Source organism: Jaculus jaculus, chromosome 11 (assembly GCF_020740685.1).
Source record: "Jaculus jaculus isolate mJacJac1 chromosome 11, mJacJac1.mat.Y.cur, whole genome shotgun sequence".
NCBI lineage: Eukaryota > Metazoa > Chordata > Mammalia > Rodentia > Dipodidae > Jaculus > Jaculus jaculus.
In genome coordinates, this window is record NC_059112.1 from 48,673,776 (window position 1) to 48,691,058 (window position 17,283).

The 17,283-nt window shown below is 40.7% G+C and overlaps 1 pseudogene; it reads right to left on the reverse strand.

Annotated features, from left to right (window-relative positions):
• Nucleotides 1-11,996: 11,996 nt before the first annotated feature.
• On the reverse strand, nt 11,997-12,346 carry LOC101597685 (annotated as a pseudogene).
• Between the last annotated feature and the right edge of the window lie 4,937 nt (nt 12,347-17,283).

Genomic DNA, 17,283 nt, shown 5'->3' on the forward strand with positions numbered 1-17,283 from the left:
AATTGCATAATATGGAGGAAATAGAAGAATTCCTGGACACATACCACCTACCAAAGCTAAACTCAGAGCATATTAACCTCCTAAACAAACCTTTCGTAACCATTGAGAGTGAAAAGTTAATCAAAAACCTCCTGCAAAAAAAGAGTCCAGGACCAGATGGCTTCTCAAGTGACTTTGATCATACCTTCATGGAAGAACTTAGACCAACTTTCTCAAATTGTGCCACACAATTGGAAAATAAGGAAAGCTCCCCAACTCCTTTTATGAAGCTAGTATCACCCTAATACCAAAACCAGGCAGAGATGCCACAAAAAAAGAAAACTACAGGCCTATTTCCCTGATGAATTTAGATGCAAAGATCCTGAACAACATCTTTGTAAATCAAATACAACAGCACATCAAAAGCATTATCCACTGTTATCAAGTAGGCTTCATCTAAGGCACACAGGGATGGTTCAACATACGGAAATCTGCCAATGTGATACACCACATACATAAGCTCAGACACAAAAACCACATGATCATATTGATAGATGCAGAAAATGCCTTTGAGAAAATACAACATCACTTCATGATGAAAATACTGGAGAGAACAGGCATTGGCAGTCTATATCTCAACACAATAAAGGCTATATATAAAGTTTCTAAAGCCCAAATAATACTTAATGGGGAGAGACTGAAGGAATACCCATTGAGATCAGGAACAAGACAGGGGTGTCCACTCTCACCTCTGCTTTTCTACATATTACTTGAAGTACTAGCTCTAGCAATAAGACAGGAGAAAGAAATAAAAGGGATACAAATTGGAAAGGAAGAAGTTAAGTTAGCCCTTTTTACAGATGACATGATTCTATACATAAGTGAGCCAAGAACCTCCATCTCAGAACTTGTAAAAGTGATTAACTCCTTCAGTAAAGTAGCAGGATACAAAATCAAATGCACAAAAATCAGTAGCCATTATATATGCAAAAGACAAAGATATAGAGAAAGAAATAAGTGATATTGTCCCATTTTCAATAGCATAAAAGTACTTCAGAATAACAGTAACCAAGGAGATAAAAGACCTTTACAACAAAAACATAAAAGCACTCAAGAAAGAAGTTGAAGAGGACTTGAGAAGATGGAAAGACCTCCCATGCTCCTGGATAGGCAGAATTAACATTGTGAAAATGGTAATCTTACCAAAAGCAATATATAAAGTTGATGCAATATCAATAAAAATCCCAACATTTTTATGCACAGAGATAGAAAAAAAAATCTCAAAATTCATATGGAACGGCAGAAGGCCTCAGATACCCAAGAATATCCTCAGCAAAAGAAACACCTCTGGAGGCACCATCATACCTGATCTAAAGTTATACTACAAAGACATAGTAATAAAAGCAACATGATACTGGCATGAAAACAGAAATATAGACCAATTGAACAGACTCAAGGACTCAGACTTTGGGTCAAGTAAGTATAATTACTTCATTTTCATTTTCATTTGATAAAGGCCCTAACAATGTACACTGGAAAAAAGATAGCATCTTCAAAAAATGGTGCTGGACAAACTAAATAACCATATTCAGGAAAATGAAACTTGATCCACACATTTTGCCATGCACAAAAATCAAGTCCAAATGGATCAAAGACTTCAATATAAGACCAGAAACTCTGATACTACTGGAAAAAATAGAAGGAAGTTTACATGATATAGGAGTGGGAAAAGACTTCCTGAACAAAACCCCAGTATCTCAGGCAATTAAACAATCACTCAACCATTGGGATCTAAGGAAGCTGAAAATCTTTATCCCAGACAAACATACAATAAGCAGAGCCAATATATTACTCACAAAATGGGAGAAAATGTTTGCTAAATACACATAGGACAAAGGCCTAATTTCTAGAATCTACAAAGAACTCAAAAACCTATACAATAAAAAGTAAAACAACCCATTCATAAAATGGGGCAGAGAACTGCACAGGGAGTTTTCAGAGAAAGAAATATAAATGGCAAACACACACTTAGGAAAATATCCAGCATCCCTAACCATCAGGGAAATGCAAATTAACAACTATAAGATCCCATCTTACCCCATTAAGGATAGCAAACATGACAACAATCTAATGATAACAAATGCTGGAGAGGTTGTGGAGAAATAGGAACCCTCATTCTCTGTTGGTGGGAATGCAAGCTGGTATCACCACTATGGAAAGCAATATGATGACTCCTAAAAAGGATGACTGTAAGAGGTACAAACTGATCCAGTTATTCCCTTACTGAGCATTTACCCTAAAAGCTCAATAACTCAGTTCATAGCTCAACCATGTTTATCGCTGCTCAATTCATAGTAGCTAAGAGCTGGAACCAACCCTGATGTCCATCATTAGACAAATGGATAAGTAAGATATGGTATATCTACCTGATGGAATTTTACACAGCTGTAAGGAAAAACGAAACAATGAAATTTGAGACAAATGGTCAAACTTGGAACAGATCATTCTCAGTGAACTCACCCAATCACAGAAAGATAATAGTGGCATGGTCACAGTCATCTGTGGCTCCTAACCTGAATCTGCCCATGATGCTGACAAACCTAATAAACATCTCAAGGACTGAACAATAGGGATGGTACAGCAGGAAGGGAGGGTGAGTGTGGAGAAGGGGACAAAAACTGGACCCAAATGGAAATGGTACATTAAAATCCTACATCCTGAAAGACATACTAAAAAGTCAAACCTTCATCAGATGATTAGAGAGAATACCTGAATCACAGGGGCCTGGAGAGGGCATGATCAAGATTATCTTAAATCTTCTATTTCTGTATCTCTCTTTTTCTCTTTCTCTTTTATATTACCAATATTTTCCTTTCTTCTTTTCCCTTGCTACTGGCCTATAACTGTCAGTTCCATCATGTGGGTAACATCCACAATGAGCTATTGATCAGAGAGACCTACAAGGTTTCCCAAAAGAAGACAGAATTGTGTCAGAGTACTTGATTACCCACCAAAGGTTGATGGTAAGGTCCTACTGCCAAAGACATCATATGCTGTTGGGAGAGAACATGGAGCAACCTGGCTGGAAACTGGAAAAGAGTCAGTCCCCAGACAGTTAGCTCATCTAGTGCCAAAAGGCGTTACATGAGTGATTGGGAGAAAATGTCCAACATCTGTCTAAGCAACTCATGGTCTAAGCTAATCAGCAGCAATAAACCTGACGTGATACTCACACAAGTGTAATAGTGCCACACAGCCAGGCTGGGTTACCAACTGCTCTTGATTTGGCTAACGGATCTGCTCAGTGGAACAGAACCCATATCTGTAACAGAGAAACAAGTCAGAACCATATCCAGAAATGAGCCTGCTCTCCAATATCAAGCTCCCACCAATAGTGGGCCACAAGAGGGCCTACACCCATTAAATTCTCTCTAAAATAATAATGGATATCCATGTACCTTGAACTGACCTCACACTCTGTCAGAGAATTTGCTTCTCTTTTTTAGATGGATGCAGAACCTAAGGAGATAATCAACCCACCACACCCCACCAGGGTACCAGCTGAAACCATAGAGTTAGTGGGGTAATGAGCAAGAGATGCTTTCTCAGTGAAACTGGTATGAACACAAGGATGAAGGAGATACACACAGAGAATACTCAACTCCTACCAACTCAGAGAACCAGAGAAACAGACTCCCAAGACCTCATCACTGAAACAGACCTAAAATGAACCCAACATGGCTCAAGGAAATTCACAGAAGAGGAGGTGGAAAGATTGTTAGAGCATAAAGTTGGGTCATTATGCACAGAGACATTGCCTCTCCCCCATAACTGATAGCCACCCTATCATGCAACACCCACAATCTTCATGGGGGGAGACAGAAAGAAGGGTAATGATGGTACCAACATGGCTGTATACACATTATATATACATACCTAATAAAAATTTATCTGTAAAAAATTAAAAAAATTGTATCTTGCACAAGCCCCACACAGTATTGTAACCTGCACAAGCCCCACAAAATATTGTAACCCACACATAAGAAAAAAGACATCAAAGTATAAGCGGCACTTGTTGGAAAAGAAGTTCAGTGAAAAGAGAATAGAAAACAGGCAGGGTGTCAAGAGAAGGTAATGGGAGGGGTTTATGAACAAAAATACATTTTATACATGTATAAATATCATTAAAGAAAGTTTAACAAAAAACTAACTTGTAAAAGACATTTACTGACACTCCATATGGAGAGCACAATATTAGCACTAACTAGACCCATGAAAGCACAGATGTCCTGGCGTGCCAAAACCTGCTTCAGGTGTCCGTAGTTAAGGACACTGTGGCTGACAGTGATGAGATAATGTGTGCAGCAGCATATAAAATTACCATGAAGCAGAGTGCTTTATTTAGATGCAGTTATTGCTCTTTTCTATGAACACTGGTCATTTTCTACACTATTTTTATATATAATACAATATGATTGCATGATAGCATTTAATATATTAACTTCACTAGGAAGAACTCTGCAATCTGATCAATGAAGGTCACCATTACATACATGACCTGCAATGCTTAGAAAAGTTTGTTTTTGTAATTAATTTCTATAATAGCTTGAATTTTTTATTGAGTGGTTCAGAAACAAACTTAATTTTTAAATTCATTGTATTTAAGGTAAAACATCTGATGTTATATCATGAAAGTTGTAACTTTTTAAAAAATTAATTAATTAATAAGAGAGAGTGAGAGAAAGAGAGAGAGAGAAGAAGAAGAACAAGAAGAAGGAGGAGAAGGAGGAGGAGGAGAGCCAGTAGAGACAGAGGATGGGCATGCCAGGGCCCTCAGCCACTACAAAAGAATTCGAGATGCACACAACACTTTGTGCATCTGGCTTACTGGAGACTGGGGAATCAAACCTAGGTTCTTAGGATTTGCAGGCAAGTGCCTTAACTGTTAAGCCATCCCTCCAGCTCAAAAGTTGCAGGTTTTTAAGTCTAACATTGGGGCTGGGGAGGTGGTCCAGGAGATAAGAATGTTTGCTCGACAAGCATGAGGACATGATTTTCCTTCACAGCACCAAGGAAAAAGTTGAGTATGGTCACTCATGGTTGTAACCACAGCACTGGAGGGCAGAGAAAGTAGTATAGCTGGGATTGCTGGTCAGCCAGTGTAGCTGAAAAAGTTCAGGTTCAGTGGAATACTCTGTCTCAAGAAAATAAGGCAGAACAGCAACAGGGGAGTGTGGGTTCCTGGGTTCTACGGTTGGCCATGGTCCCCCAAGGATTCCAGGCAACCGTGGAGATCAAGGTTGTCCACATGTGAGGAGAGAAACAATCACTCTCAGGAGACTGTTTTGGCAAACACCTCTTGGTTTATTGTCAGAGAAATGGTTTTATAAGCAGTTGAGGGTCCTAAGGGGATTGGATGTACAAGGTTCTTGTTGATGCCTAATTAGCATATGGGGACATACATCCCAGCATGCAGGCAATGGTACAGGGGGATGGGCTGTGCAAAGGTGGTGGTTGATACATACAAGGAATTTTCTAGGCAACTGGCCAAAGGCCACAGGGTTATGGGCAAAGCCCAAGACTTACTTGAATGTCCAGGCATCCCATGCTTGGAGAGGGAGAGGCCTTACTTCCTGCCAATCTTGGGGTCCGAGATTTTGTCCGGGGATCCAGGCTCACTACAACCCCCAAGAATGGGAGAGGATCCTGGCTCACTAAAACCCCTCAGACTGGGGGGGAAGGAGCTCCACTGCTGGTCTGGTCCCTGAGATATGACCGAGATATGACTAGCGGTTCAGGCTGCTGTGACCCCTTCATAGCCTGGGGCCTTGTGTCAGACAGCTTAGGTTTACTTTAACCCAGGGCCCTGCCTATGTCTGACAGGGGAGATAAATGATGTCCTCCTCTGGTCTTCACATATATGTGCATGGGATGTGTGAGCCTGCATACATATATTCATACATCACACACCACATGTGTTATACACACACACTTGCACACCCCAAAAATTAAAAGTCCAGCATTGATGATAAAGTTATTTGAATTTATTTATTGTGCTAGGGATTGAACCCAGTGCTTGGTGCATGCTAGACAAGTGTTCTCTCTCTATGTCAAACAATTTATTTTAACGTAATGATACAGATGCAATTTTTGGTGCAGCACAAGTCCAATATTAGATAGTCTTTTTACTAAATGATTTAATCCATGAGAGAAAATTGTACTTGAAATTGGTTGTATATTACATACAATTTATACAATTTATAATTGTGCACATATGTCATATTCTACTAGCCAAAGTAGAGCATTTTCTATAATTTTCTGTACATCTACAGTGCAACTAAGCCTCAAAAATTTGTGATGAATCCTATCACTGGAGCTGGTCAGTATAAACATTTTTTTCTGTTTTGTTTTTGGAGTTAGGGTCTTCCTCTAGCTTAGACTGACCTGGAAATCACTGTGTATACTCAGGGTGGCCTCGAACTCATGGTGTTCCCTCCTACCTCTTTCTCCCAAGTGCTAGGATTAAAGGCTTGCATCACCATGCCTGGCTAAACTTTTCTTTCTTAGCTGCCATTCAACAATCAGTTCAGAACTATTTGATTCTACCCCAAAGTCAAAGTCAGTTAAATTTCAAATTTACTAACCTTAAAATGGAACTTTGAAGAATAGTTCAGGCAATTTAATGAAAATATTAATGATTGCCAAACCACTTATTGTTAAGAGAGTGCCCTAAATACTGTTTTTGAAACAGAAAATGATTAGAGCAGTAACAATGAGTAATTATTGCACCTACTAATTTTTTTATAGGGAGAAAGATTTTATTTCAGGATATAGTTTTGAGGGTAAGTTGCATCAACAGGCTCACACCTTCATACAAAAGGAGCAGAGTAATAAAGGAGCCTGAGTGAGCTAGCTCTAAAGATCCAGTGTGATTGGCTAATCAACCCAAAGGTCTACCCCAGCAACATGACTCCTCCTGCAAGGCTTCATCTCCCAAAGGCTCTAACAGCTGTGAACTAAGCAAGAAGCTTAATTGCAAACATTTGAAACCATGGTATAGGTCTTATTCTGGTAACCACAATTGCTAAAAATTCATGCCATGTCTAAAAGATAGTATTCCACTTACCACTCCTTCCTCAAACTCTCACATTCTTTATTTTTATTTTTTATTAATTAGTTTTGTATTCAGCTAATACAGTCAATTTGGTACCATTGTTAGGCTCATCCATGTCCTACCCCCTCTCCCTGACCCCACCTTGTTGAGGTATATGGGTCATGCATTATGGAGTTAGCCCACAGTTATGGATAGGAGAAATGTCTCTGCATATCATGACCTAACATGTGGCTCTGACATTCTTTCCGCACCCTCTTCCGCAAATTTTCCCTGAGCCATGATGGGTTCTTTTTTGGTCTGCTTCAGTGATGAGGTGTTGGGGGCCTCTGAGGCTCTGGCTCTCTGATTTGGTAGGAGTTGATTTTTCTCTGTGTTGATCTCCTTCTCCCTTGTGCTGGTATCCAGTTCACCAGTAAAACAGCACCCTTGCTTGTTTCACCAATTTTTCTTAGTTTCAGCCAGGGCCCTTTTGAGGTATGATGGGGTGGCTCTCTCCTTAGGATCTACGTCTATCTGAAAAAGAGAAGCAGATTCTCCAACAGAGAGTAAGCTAGCACCAGGTCAAATGAGATAACCTTTACTTTTTTTTTTTAATAGAGAATTTAATACATGTAGCCCTCTTGTAGCCCATGATTGATGGTAGCTTGATATTGGAGAGAGGGCTTATATTTGGATATGGTCCTGACTTGTTTCCCAGCTCCAGCTATGGGTCCCATACCACTGAGGGGATCAGTTAGCCAAATCAAGAGCAGTTGGTTCCCCACCATGGCTTTGTGCCACTATTGCACTTGTGTGGGCATCGTAATTGGCTATTTGTTGCTAAGTAGGTTAGACCATGAGTTGCTTGGACAGATATTGGTCATTTTCCACAGTCGCCCATGTAGCACCTTCTGGCACTAGATATGCTGACTGTCTGGGGACTGACTCTCTCCTGTCTTCCAGCCATTCCATTCCATTTTATGTGTCAGCTGCATATGGTGTCTTCAGCAATAGGGTCTTACCACTAACCTTTGGTGGGTCATCAAGTACTCTGACAGAAATCTGTCATTCTTTTAGGAAGCCTTGTAGGTTTCTCTGATCAAACACTCCTGTGGATGATAGCCCCATGCTGATACTGGGAGTTACAGGTCAGTGCCCACTAAGAAAATGAGGAAAAATATAACTAATATACAAGAGTTAGAGATGAGAGATGAGAGAGAGAGAGAGAGAGAGAGAGAGAGAGAGAGAGATGAGGGCAGATGTAGAAGGTTTAGGTTAGACTTGATCCTACCCTCTCCAGTGTCTTGTGGTTCAGGTGTTTCCTGTAGGGGCCTGGTGAAGGTCTTCCTTTTAGGAAGTAGAATTTTATGGTACTATTGCCATTTGGGTCTAGATTAGTGTTTCCCACCCCTTTGGTGCCCTCCCCTCCCTCCCCATCCATTGTAGTGTCTAGTCCATGAGATGCTTGCTGGGTATGTAAGGTATCTTGGGTAGATTCAGGTGAGATGCTGTAGATGAGTGATACTATGTGGTGATTTTTTTTTTCTGTGATTGGGTAAGTTCACTGAGAATGATCTGTTCCAGGTTCAACCATTTTTCCACAAAATTTTTGTGTCATTTTTTTCTTACTGCTGTGTAGAATTCCATTGTGTAGATATACCACATCTTAGTTATTCATTCTTCTAGTGATGAACATCTGGGTTGATTCCAGATCTTAGCTATTATGAATTGAGCTGCTACAAACATGGTGGAGCAAATCTCTCTGGCCTGTGGTTTGAAGGTTTTAGGGTCAATGCCCAGTAAGGGAATAACTAGGTCAATTGGAATCTCTATAGTCAGCTTTTTCAGGAGTCTCCATATTGCTTTCCAAAGTGGTTGTACCATCCTACATTCCCACCACAGTGGATGAGTGTTCCTACTTCTCCACATCCTTGCCAGCATTTATTTTCGTTTGATTTTTTGATGTTTGCTTTCCTTATTGGGGTAAGATGGAATCTCATAGTTGTTTTAATTTGCATTTCTCTGATGATTAGGGATGATGAACATTTTCTTAAGTGTGTGTTTGCCATTTGTGTTTCTTCCTCTGTGAACTGCCTGTTCATCTCTTTGCCCCATTTTGTGAGTGGGGTATTTGACTTCTTACTGTTTAGATTTTTGAGTTCTTTGTAGATTCTAGAGATTAGGCATCTATCAGTTGAATAACCTGTAAATATTTTCTCCCATTCTGTGGGTAATCTATTGGCTTTGCTTTATGTATGCTTGTCTGTAAAGAAACTCTTCAGCTTCATGTGATACTATTGGTTGAGTGACTGTTTAAGATCATGAGCTACTGGGGTTTTGTTCAGGAAGTCTTTTTCCATTCCTATATCATGGAAAGTACTGCCTAACTTTTCTTCCAGTAGTATTCAAGTTTCTGGTGTTATATTGAGGTCTTTGATCCATTTGGATTTTAGTGTAGTACATGGTGAAATGTGTGGATCAAGTTTCAGTTTCCTGCGTGTGGTTATCCAGTTTGTCCAGCACCATTTGTTGAAGAAGCTGTCTTTTTTCCAGTGTATATTGTTAGGGCCTTTGTCAAATATCAAGTAGATATAGTTGCTTGACCCAAAGTCTGGGTCCTCAAGTCTATTCCATTGGTCTATACTCCTGTTTTTATGCCAGTACCATGCTGTTTTTATTATTATGGCTTTGCAGTATAGCTTTAGATCAGGTGTGGTGATGCCACCAGAGGTATTCCTTTTGCTGAGGATATGGGAGGGCTTCTACCTTTCCATATGAATTTTGAGATCATTTTTTCTATCTCTGTGAAGAACACTGTTGGGATTTTAATAGGAATTGCATTAAATCTATATATATTTCCTTTGATAGGATTGTAATCTTCACAATGTTAATTCTGCCTATCCAGGAGCATGGGAGGTCTTTCCATCTTCTCAAGTCCTCCTCAATTTCTTTTTTGAATGTTTTTATGTTTTTGTTGTATAGAACTTTCATTTCCTTGGTTAACGTTATTCCAAGGTATTTTATTTTTTTTTGTTGTGAATGAAAATGGGACTATGTCCCTTATTTCTTTCTCTGTATCTTTTCACCTTCCCTCCAGGCTGTGCACTCTGCCTTTTTTATAAAGGCATTGAGTGCTATGAATTTTCCTCTGAGGACCTCCTTCATTGTGTCCCATGAGTTTTGGTATGATGTGTTCTCATCGTCATTCATTTCTAGAAATTTTGAAATTTCATTTTTTATTTCACCCACTATCTGTTTATTGTTTAAAAGTGTGCTGTTCAGTTTCCAGGTGCCACTGGGATTCTTGTTGGTCTTTTGTTGTTTATTTCTAGCAATATAACATTGTGATCTATTATCATGCAGGGAATTACGTCAATATTCCTGAATATGTGGAGGCAGGCTTTGTGACCCAGTATATGGTGTATTTTAGAGAATTCCATGGGCTGCTGATAAGAATGTGTAGTCTGTGGATTTGGGATGGAAAGTTCTGTAGCTGTCTGTTAGGTCTAAGTGATCTATGGTTTTTTGAGTGCTCTTACTTTCCTGTTGAGTTTCTGTTTGGATGATCTGTCTATTAGTGATAATGGCGTATTGAAGTCCCCAGCTATGGTGGTGTTGGTGCTTATTTCTGTTTTATTGTCAAGTATATTTTGGTTTATGAACTGTGGTCCTCCTGTGTTTGGTGTATACCAATTTATAGTTGTAATATACTCTTGATGTATTGTTCCCTTGTTAAGTAAGAAGTGGCCTTGTCTTTTTTGATTATTTTTGGCTTGAAGTCTATTTTATCAGATATTAATATTTCTATGTTTGCTTGTTTCTTATTCCCGTTTGCTTGTTTCTTATTCCTGTTTGCTTGGAATATTCTTTTCCACCCTTGGAGTTCTGTTAGCTTCATGTATCTTGATGGGCCTTTCTTTTAAGAGACTGGCGAAGTTTTCTTCAATTATTTTGTTAAATAAGTTCTCCATGCCTTTGGTCTGAAATTCTTCTCCTTCTGGTATTCCAATGATTCTGATATTAGGACTTTTAAGTGTATCCCACAATTCTCTCATGTTCTGTTCACAGGAACTTTTGAACTTACTGAAATTTTTGGACTCTCGAAGTGTTTCTTCCATCTTGTCTTCCAGATCAGAGTTTCTATCCTCTGCATGGCTGACTCTATTCTTGAGAGCTTCTAGAAAGTTTGGGACTTGTTTAATTAGGTTTTCATTTTCTACTACTTTTCTGTTTTTTTTTTTTTAATGAAAATAAGCTTTATTACATCAAGTAATGAATACATACAAAGATGCAAACAATTTTAGTCACTTTTCTTCCAGATGTTTTGATCAACTTACAATAAACATAGAACTGAAATCTACACCCTTAGTATGAAAATGTTCAGGGTGCATGTTAGGTTTGGTAGATTGCTCTTTCTTCGTATTTATAACTTGTGCATCTTTAAGATGGACTTCAAAGCACTCAGTCATGCAAATGCTTAAGCAAAGCTCTGTTGAGCAGGATCTATGGTGTGGCAGGTGAGCCAGCTAGGAGTGAAGTGCTGTCAGTGTGCATTACCAGTCCTTAGAGTCAGACAAGCTTATGAAAAGGAGCAGACCAATTCAGGTGATGCAAATGTGCTCAAAAGAAGGTTAAATGGAGACACTGGCTTTAGGACAGTTTGCTGTAAAGTAATGTCACATGCATCTTTAATTCAATGCTAAAAATAAAATTTAAAAAAACTCGGGTCATCCTAACGACTTAAAATGCAAATTTTATTGCAAAATCTTTTCTCAATCTTTGAAGGTGTAGGTATAGAGCTTAGTGAACCATGGTAGAAAAAACTAAACGGTTACCATTTTGAAAACAAAGTTTTATCTCAACAGGAGAGATGAACTGTAACCTCCCATCTTGTAGAAAGACAGGACCTTGAGATCTAATGAGACTAGGATCTGGCATTGCGTCCTGTCTCAGCCAAGCACTCTCGAACCAGCCTCGGGCATGGAGGATGCCTAGTTTGAGCCGCTCCATGGCACTCTTGCTCCCTGCATATGTGGGTCTGATCTCCTTTCCCAGTTCTTCAATGATGGCTAGCAGCTCAGCATATTTGCTCTGAGGCACCTGGCTGTTCCCGGTTCCCTGGGTATAGCCTAACGATGGTGGCCCATAGTCACTCAACAGCTGACGGTACTGAGAGGATGTCGCCATGCTAGTGGAAAGCGAGTGGACACTTCCGGCGTTGAGGGCGGCGGCGGGCATGTGCACGGTCAAGTTCAAGTTCGGCTTGTAAGACATCCCCCCCCAAGCGCTCCGACCACCGGCCGAGTGCCCGCGCACTTTTTGTTGTTGACGGCTCCGGCTGCACCGGCAAATATGGCCGGTTCTTCTACTACTTTTCTATGTATAGTTTCTATCCCTCTGTCAGGCTTCCTTTTCACATCATTTTCTGATTTTCTTGATGCTTCTTGGAATTTATCCTTGCATTTCTTTACGTCTTCATTTAGCCTCGCTAGCTGATTTTTGAGGTCCTCTTTTTTTCACTTCCATCATATGTCTTAACTGTCTTTGAACTCCTTCCATTTTATTATCTATTAGGTCTAGTCTAGTTATGGCAGCATCCACTCAATTATCAGTCTGTCGTTGCTTTTCTGCAAATTCTACCAGTAGCTTGGCCAGGGTTGCATTGCTCATAGCTTCATTTTGGTGTTCTGATCCTAGTGACTCTTCTATGTTTTGATTAGAGATGTTTATTGTAGAACTGGGTGCTCTAACTGGTTTTTCTTTCATTTGATCTTTCACGTTATTTCTTTTGACCTGTGGTCTGCCCATTGCAGTGTATGGGCACATAGGTCGGTAGATCAGCCTGGGCTCAAGCACAATGGGAATCTGAATTAGCCTGAGGCAGTTGCCACGCATCCTGAGCTTTGGCTATTACTTGCCAAAGCCGCCTGAGCTCCTATCAGTAGCTAAAGTTGCCTGAGCTCTCAGGCTGTAATGCACCAAGGCTCCCTGCACTAGTGCTAGGAGGGACGCTGAGGCACAAAGCACTGAAGCCGCCCAAACCCTGGCATGGTGGAACAATGGGACTGGAAGCAGTCTGAGCTCACCCATAACAGGACAATGGTGTGTGGCCAGTGAGGCAACCAGGGAGGGGATGGCACCTGAGCTATAACAATGACAGACATCCACAGCCTGAGCTTGCATGGGGAGTTGCAATGGGCCTGTGATCACGCTGAATGTGTGGCCCCTGGAGCAGTAAGTGAGCAAGTGGGCTGAGCAGGCTAAGCTTGCATAAGCAGGGATAAGTCTGGTGGCGCCTGAGCTCCAATGGGCCAGCGGGTGTAGCCTGGTCAAGATCACTCATGGGCAGGGGTAGCAGGGCAATGGCCCCTGTGCCAGTGAAGCAACAGGAACTATTTTGGCCTGGGACCCTTTTCCTACAGTAAGTGTGGGAGTTTCCTCAAGCTGGGACTGTGGGTACTGTGGCTGCTTAGGGGGAGGGGTGGACTACCCCCACGTGAGGGAATCAGCAATTCCCTGTTTTTTTTCCCCTCTGTGCCCTCCCACTGGCAATCTATTGGAGTTTTCTCTCCTCTAAAAGATCCAGTGAACCCTTTATGTCTTGCCTCTCTTTCCCCCGGATGTGCGGTGCAGTTAGGCGGTTGCCATCTTGGCTGGTAGACCTACTTGTTTTAATACTCAGAAAATCACTATGAAGGATGTCCCTTTCCACTCATTTTGTTATAATGACTATGCATATTTTCCTGGAAAATATTATTATTATTATTTGTTGTTGTTATTTTTATTTATTTATTTGAGAGCAACAGAGAGAGAGAGAGAAAGAGAGAATATGGGCACTCCAGGGCCTCCAGCCTCTGCAAATGAACTCCAGATGTGTGCATCCCCTTGTGCATCTGGCTAACGTGGGTCCTGGGGAATTTAGCCTTGAACTGGGGTCCTTAGGCCTCACAGGCAAGCACTTAACCGCGAAGCCATCTCTCCAGCCCAGAAATGTTTTTTTTTTTTTCATTTTTATTTATTTATTTCAGAGTAACAGAGAGAGAAAGAGGCAGAGAGAAAGATAGAGAATGGGCGCGCCAGGGCTTCCAGCCACTGCAAACGAACTCCAGACACGTGCGCCTTGAACTGGGGTCTTTAGGCTTCACAGGCAAGCGCTTAACCACTAAGCCATCTCTCCAGCCCTGGAAATATTATTTTTGAAGAGAACATATTTCAAATATTTGGGTGTGAGTGTATAATGTTCATGAGTGTGTAAAGATGTTGATACATGTGAGTGGGTGCATATGTGTGGAGATGTGTGTACATGTTTTTATATGTGTGTGGGTGTATACATGTGGAGATACACCTGTGTATGTGTATGTGGAGGTCAGAGTTTGGTGTTAGATATTTTCCTCAGTAGCTCTTCATCTCATTTCCTGCGGCAGGCATGACCTCTCACTGATCCAGCTCACCTGTCGCTCATTGGTTCAGATAGATTGGCTAGCCAGGATTTCCCAGGAATCCTCCTGCTTCTGCTTTCCCAGTCCTGGGATTGCATGTGTGTGCTATTTCTCCTGGCTTTATTTGGGTGTTGGGGATTTGAAGTGCTCATGCTTGCATGAAAAGCACTTTAACCCACTCAGCCATCTCATCTCTGAAGCTCTCGTATTCCAAAAATTGAAAAAAGTTTAAATATTTTTATTTACTTATTTGCAAGGAGAGTGAAAGAATTTTGCCACTGCAAACAAATTCCAGATGCATGAGCTACTTTGTGTACCTGGTTTTGCTGGGTACTGGGGAATGGAAGCCAGGTTGACAGGCTTTGCAAGCAGGTGGCTTTAACTGTTGAGCCTTCTCCCCAGTCCATATTTCAATTTTGTTTTTGTTTTTGATTTTTTTGAATTTCTCACTTTAGCCCAGTCTGAACTGTAATTTACTATGTAGTGTCAGCCTGGCCTCAAATTCACAACAATTCTCCTACCTTGTCCTCCGTAGTGCTGGGATTTAAGGCATGTACCACTATACCAGGCATATTTCAAATTTTTTATAAGAATTTAAAACACTCTTAACCCTCAAAATGCTCCAATTTTGAAGACAAATTGTTCTAGAAATGGCAATGACCAGTCCCGCTGGAAATTCAAAAGAGAGAGGGAATGAGGATCTTTTCAAAGGAAAACAAGAAGATGGGGTTGTTTCTGGAAAGGCAATATGTTGTGGCCTGCATTAAAGCACCAAGATGAGGACTCAGCTACTCTGACCTTGGCTCTGGTACCTCTGTATCAAGTTTCATTTTCTATTCTCCATACTTTTAAGTTATTATGGTCCTTTTCCTTGTCCCTAAACTTTCCAGCTCCATCATGCAGCTCCAGGGAAAAGTTTCCCTTAATGCCTTGATAGCAGCCTAGGGAGTTCATCTGTAAAAGCAGCAACATGCCCAGGTCTCAGATTACTGCTAAACAAATTCATAAAGCTTAAGTCATTGTTCCCAGCAAAATAGAGACAAAGGAGCTGGGGTAGAAAGGTGCAAGCAAAGCCTCAGGCAAGGTGAGGAGGGACTAAAGTGTGCAAGCAGTATGCATTCACCAGCTTCTTCTATCCCCAACCCTACAGACTTTTTCCAATGTGCATTGTACTTGCCAGGGCAGAGCAACCACTCCAGTAATTATAAAGTTAAGAAACTAAGTATTGATTTTAAGTAGTTCCATTCCATTTGTTCAGTATTAATTGCATATTCCTCTGGTTCCACTTAAAAGAAATCGTCTGAGACAGTATAGAAAATAATGTTCAAAACATTCATCTAGGGTAAAGTGAATTCAGGGTTGCACTTTTATAAATAGGGTATCTTAAAATCTGGACTGGAGTATAGGCTAGTGGAAACATGGTTTCTGATTTTTTTTCCAATCTCATCTGCTGATGTGCTTGTCTGGGGAAGGTTCAGCTGACACAGAAATACTGTGCCTGTGAATCCAGGAGCACTTCTTTCGACAGCAACATTCATTCCATCATTACCAACACGCTCAATCAATCACATCTTCTGGGCACCAGGGCCTTGCCTTTACTCCTGGTAGACACCAACCTAGGTATAACAGTGGTATAGTGCCATTCTTAACACTTTATGCGCACTGTCATTTAATTGTGATGTTGCATGAAAGGGATTCACTCATCATCGCCTCCACTTACAGAAGAGGAAAATGAGGTACAGAAAAGAGAAACAACGTGTCCAAAGTCACTTCTGTGGTGAGTAGTGCTCGTGAGATTTGGACCCAACAATCCAATTTTAGAGACTGTGCCATTTACTACTACCTGTACTAGAACCATTTAAATACTTTCTTTGATCAGAGGAGGTGGCTCTATGGGTGAAGAGCTGCTGTGCAAGCATGAAGGCATGACTATAGACCTCCGTAACCTAAAATGCCAGAAATGTTGGCACATATCTGCCAATCCAGTGCTGGTGAGGTGGACGTAGGGAATCTCAAGCTCACTAGCTAATCTAGCTGGATCTATGAACATTATGTTCAGCAAGAGAAAGTGTCTCAAAAAATAAAAATGGAGAGTGAAATGAATAAGTGATGGACTTCTACTTCTGGCTTTTACCTATGCACGCACACATGTGCACGTGCACTCACACATACACATGACCACACATATTTGAACACGTATACACAGGCATGCACACCACATGCACAAACACGCATACACATAATGCTTTGTTTGTCTATAGTGACATTTAGAGAGGCTTTTGGGGACAATATAATGTTTTCATTGAGGATATCTGTACTCACATTCTGGAACCAGAACTGATGCATCGTATACATACTTTTATGGCTTATACAGGAGCCTCCAAAACCCATTGTGAATTCTTTTTGAAAAGAATTGTTGAACAACTATGTAGTAATGGCTAAGTCTTTATTCAGGTCAGTTCTAAGTTGTGCTATTTCATTTCATTTCATTTTTTGTAATACACATATATTTAGAGATAAGGAAGACCTGCTTCATCTTTCAAGCTCCAGTACTAGTTTTCTTGCCAGTAAAGAGAGTTATCTGTGAGAAGTGTACAGGCTTATTGTTGGGGTTATGTGTAGTTTTGTGACTGTAGGCATAGTTCACATTATTAGTTGTTGGTGCTAGGGATTGAATCCTGGGCCTTGTAAAGCTAACCACACACTTCATCACTAAGCTAGTCTGTACTTCAGCTCCTAATTTTCTTTTTTGACATACTTCAGTGAAGAGAC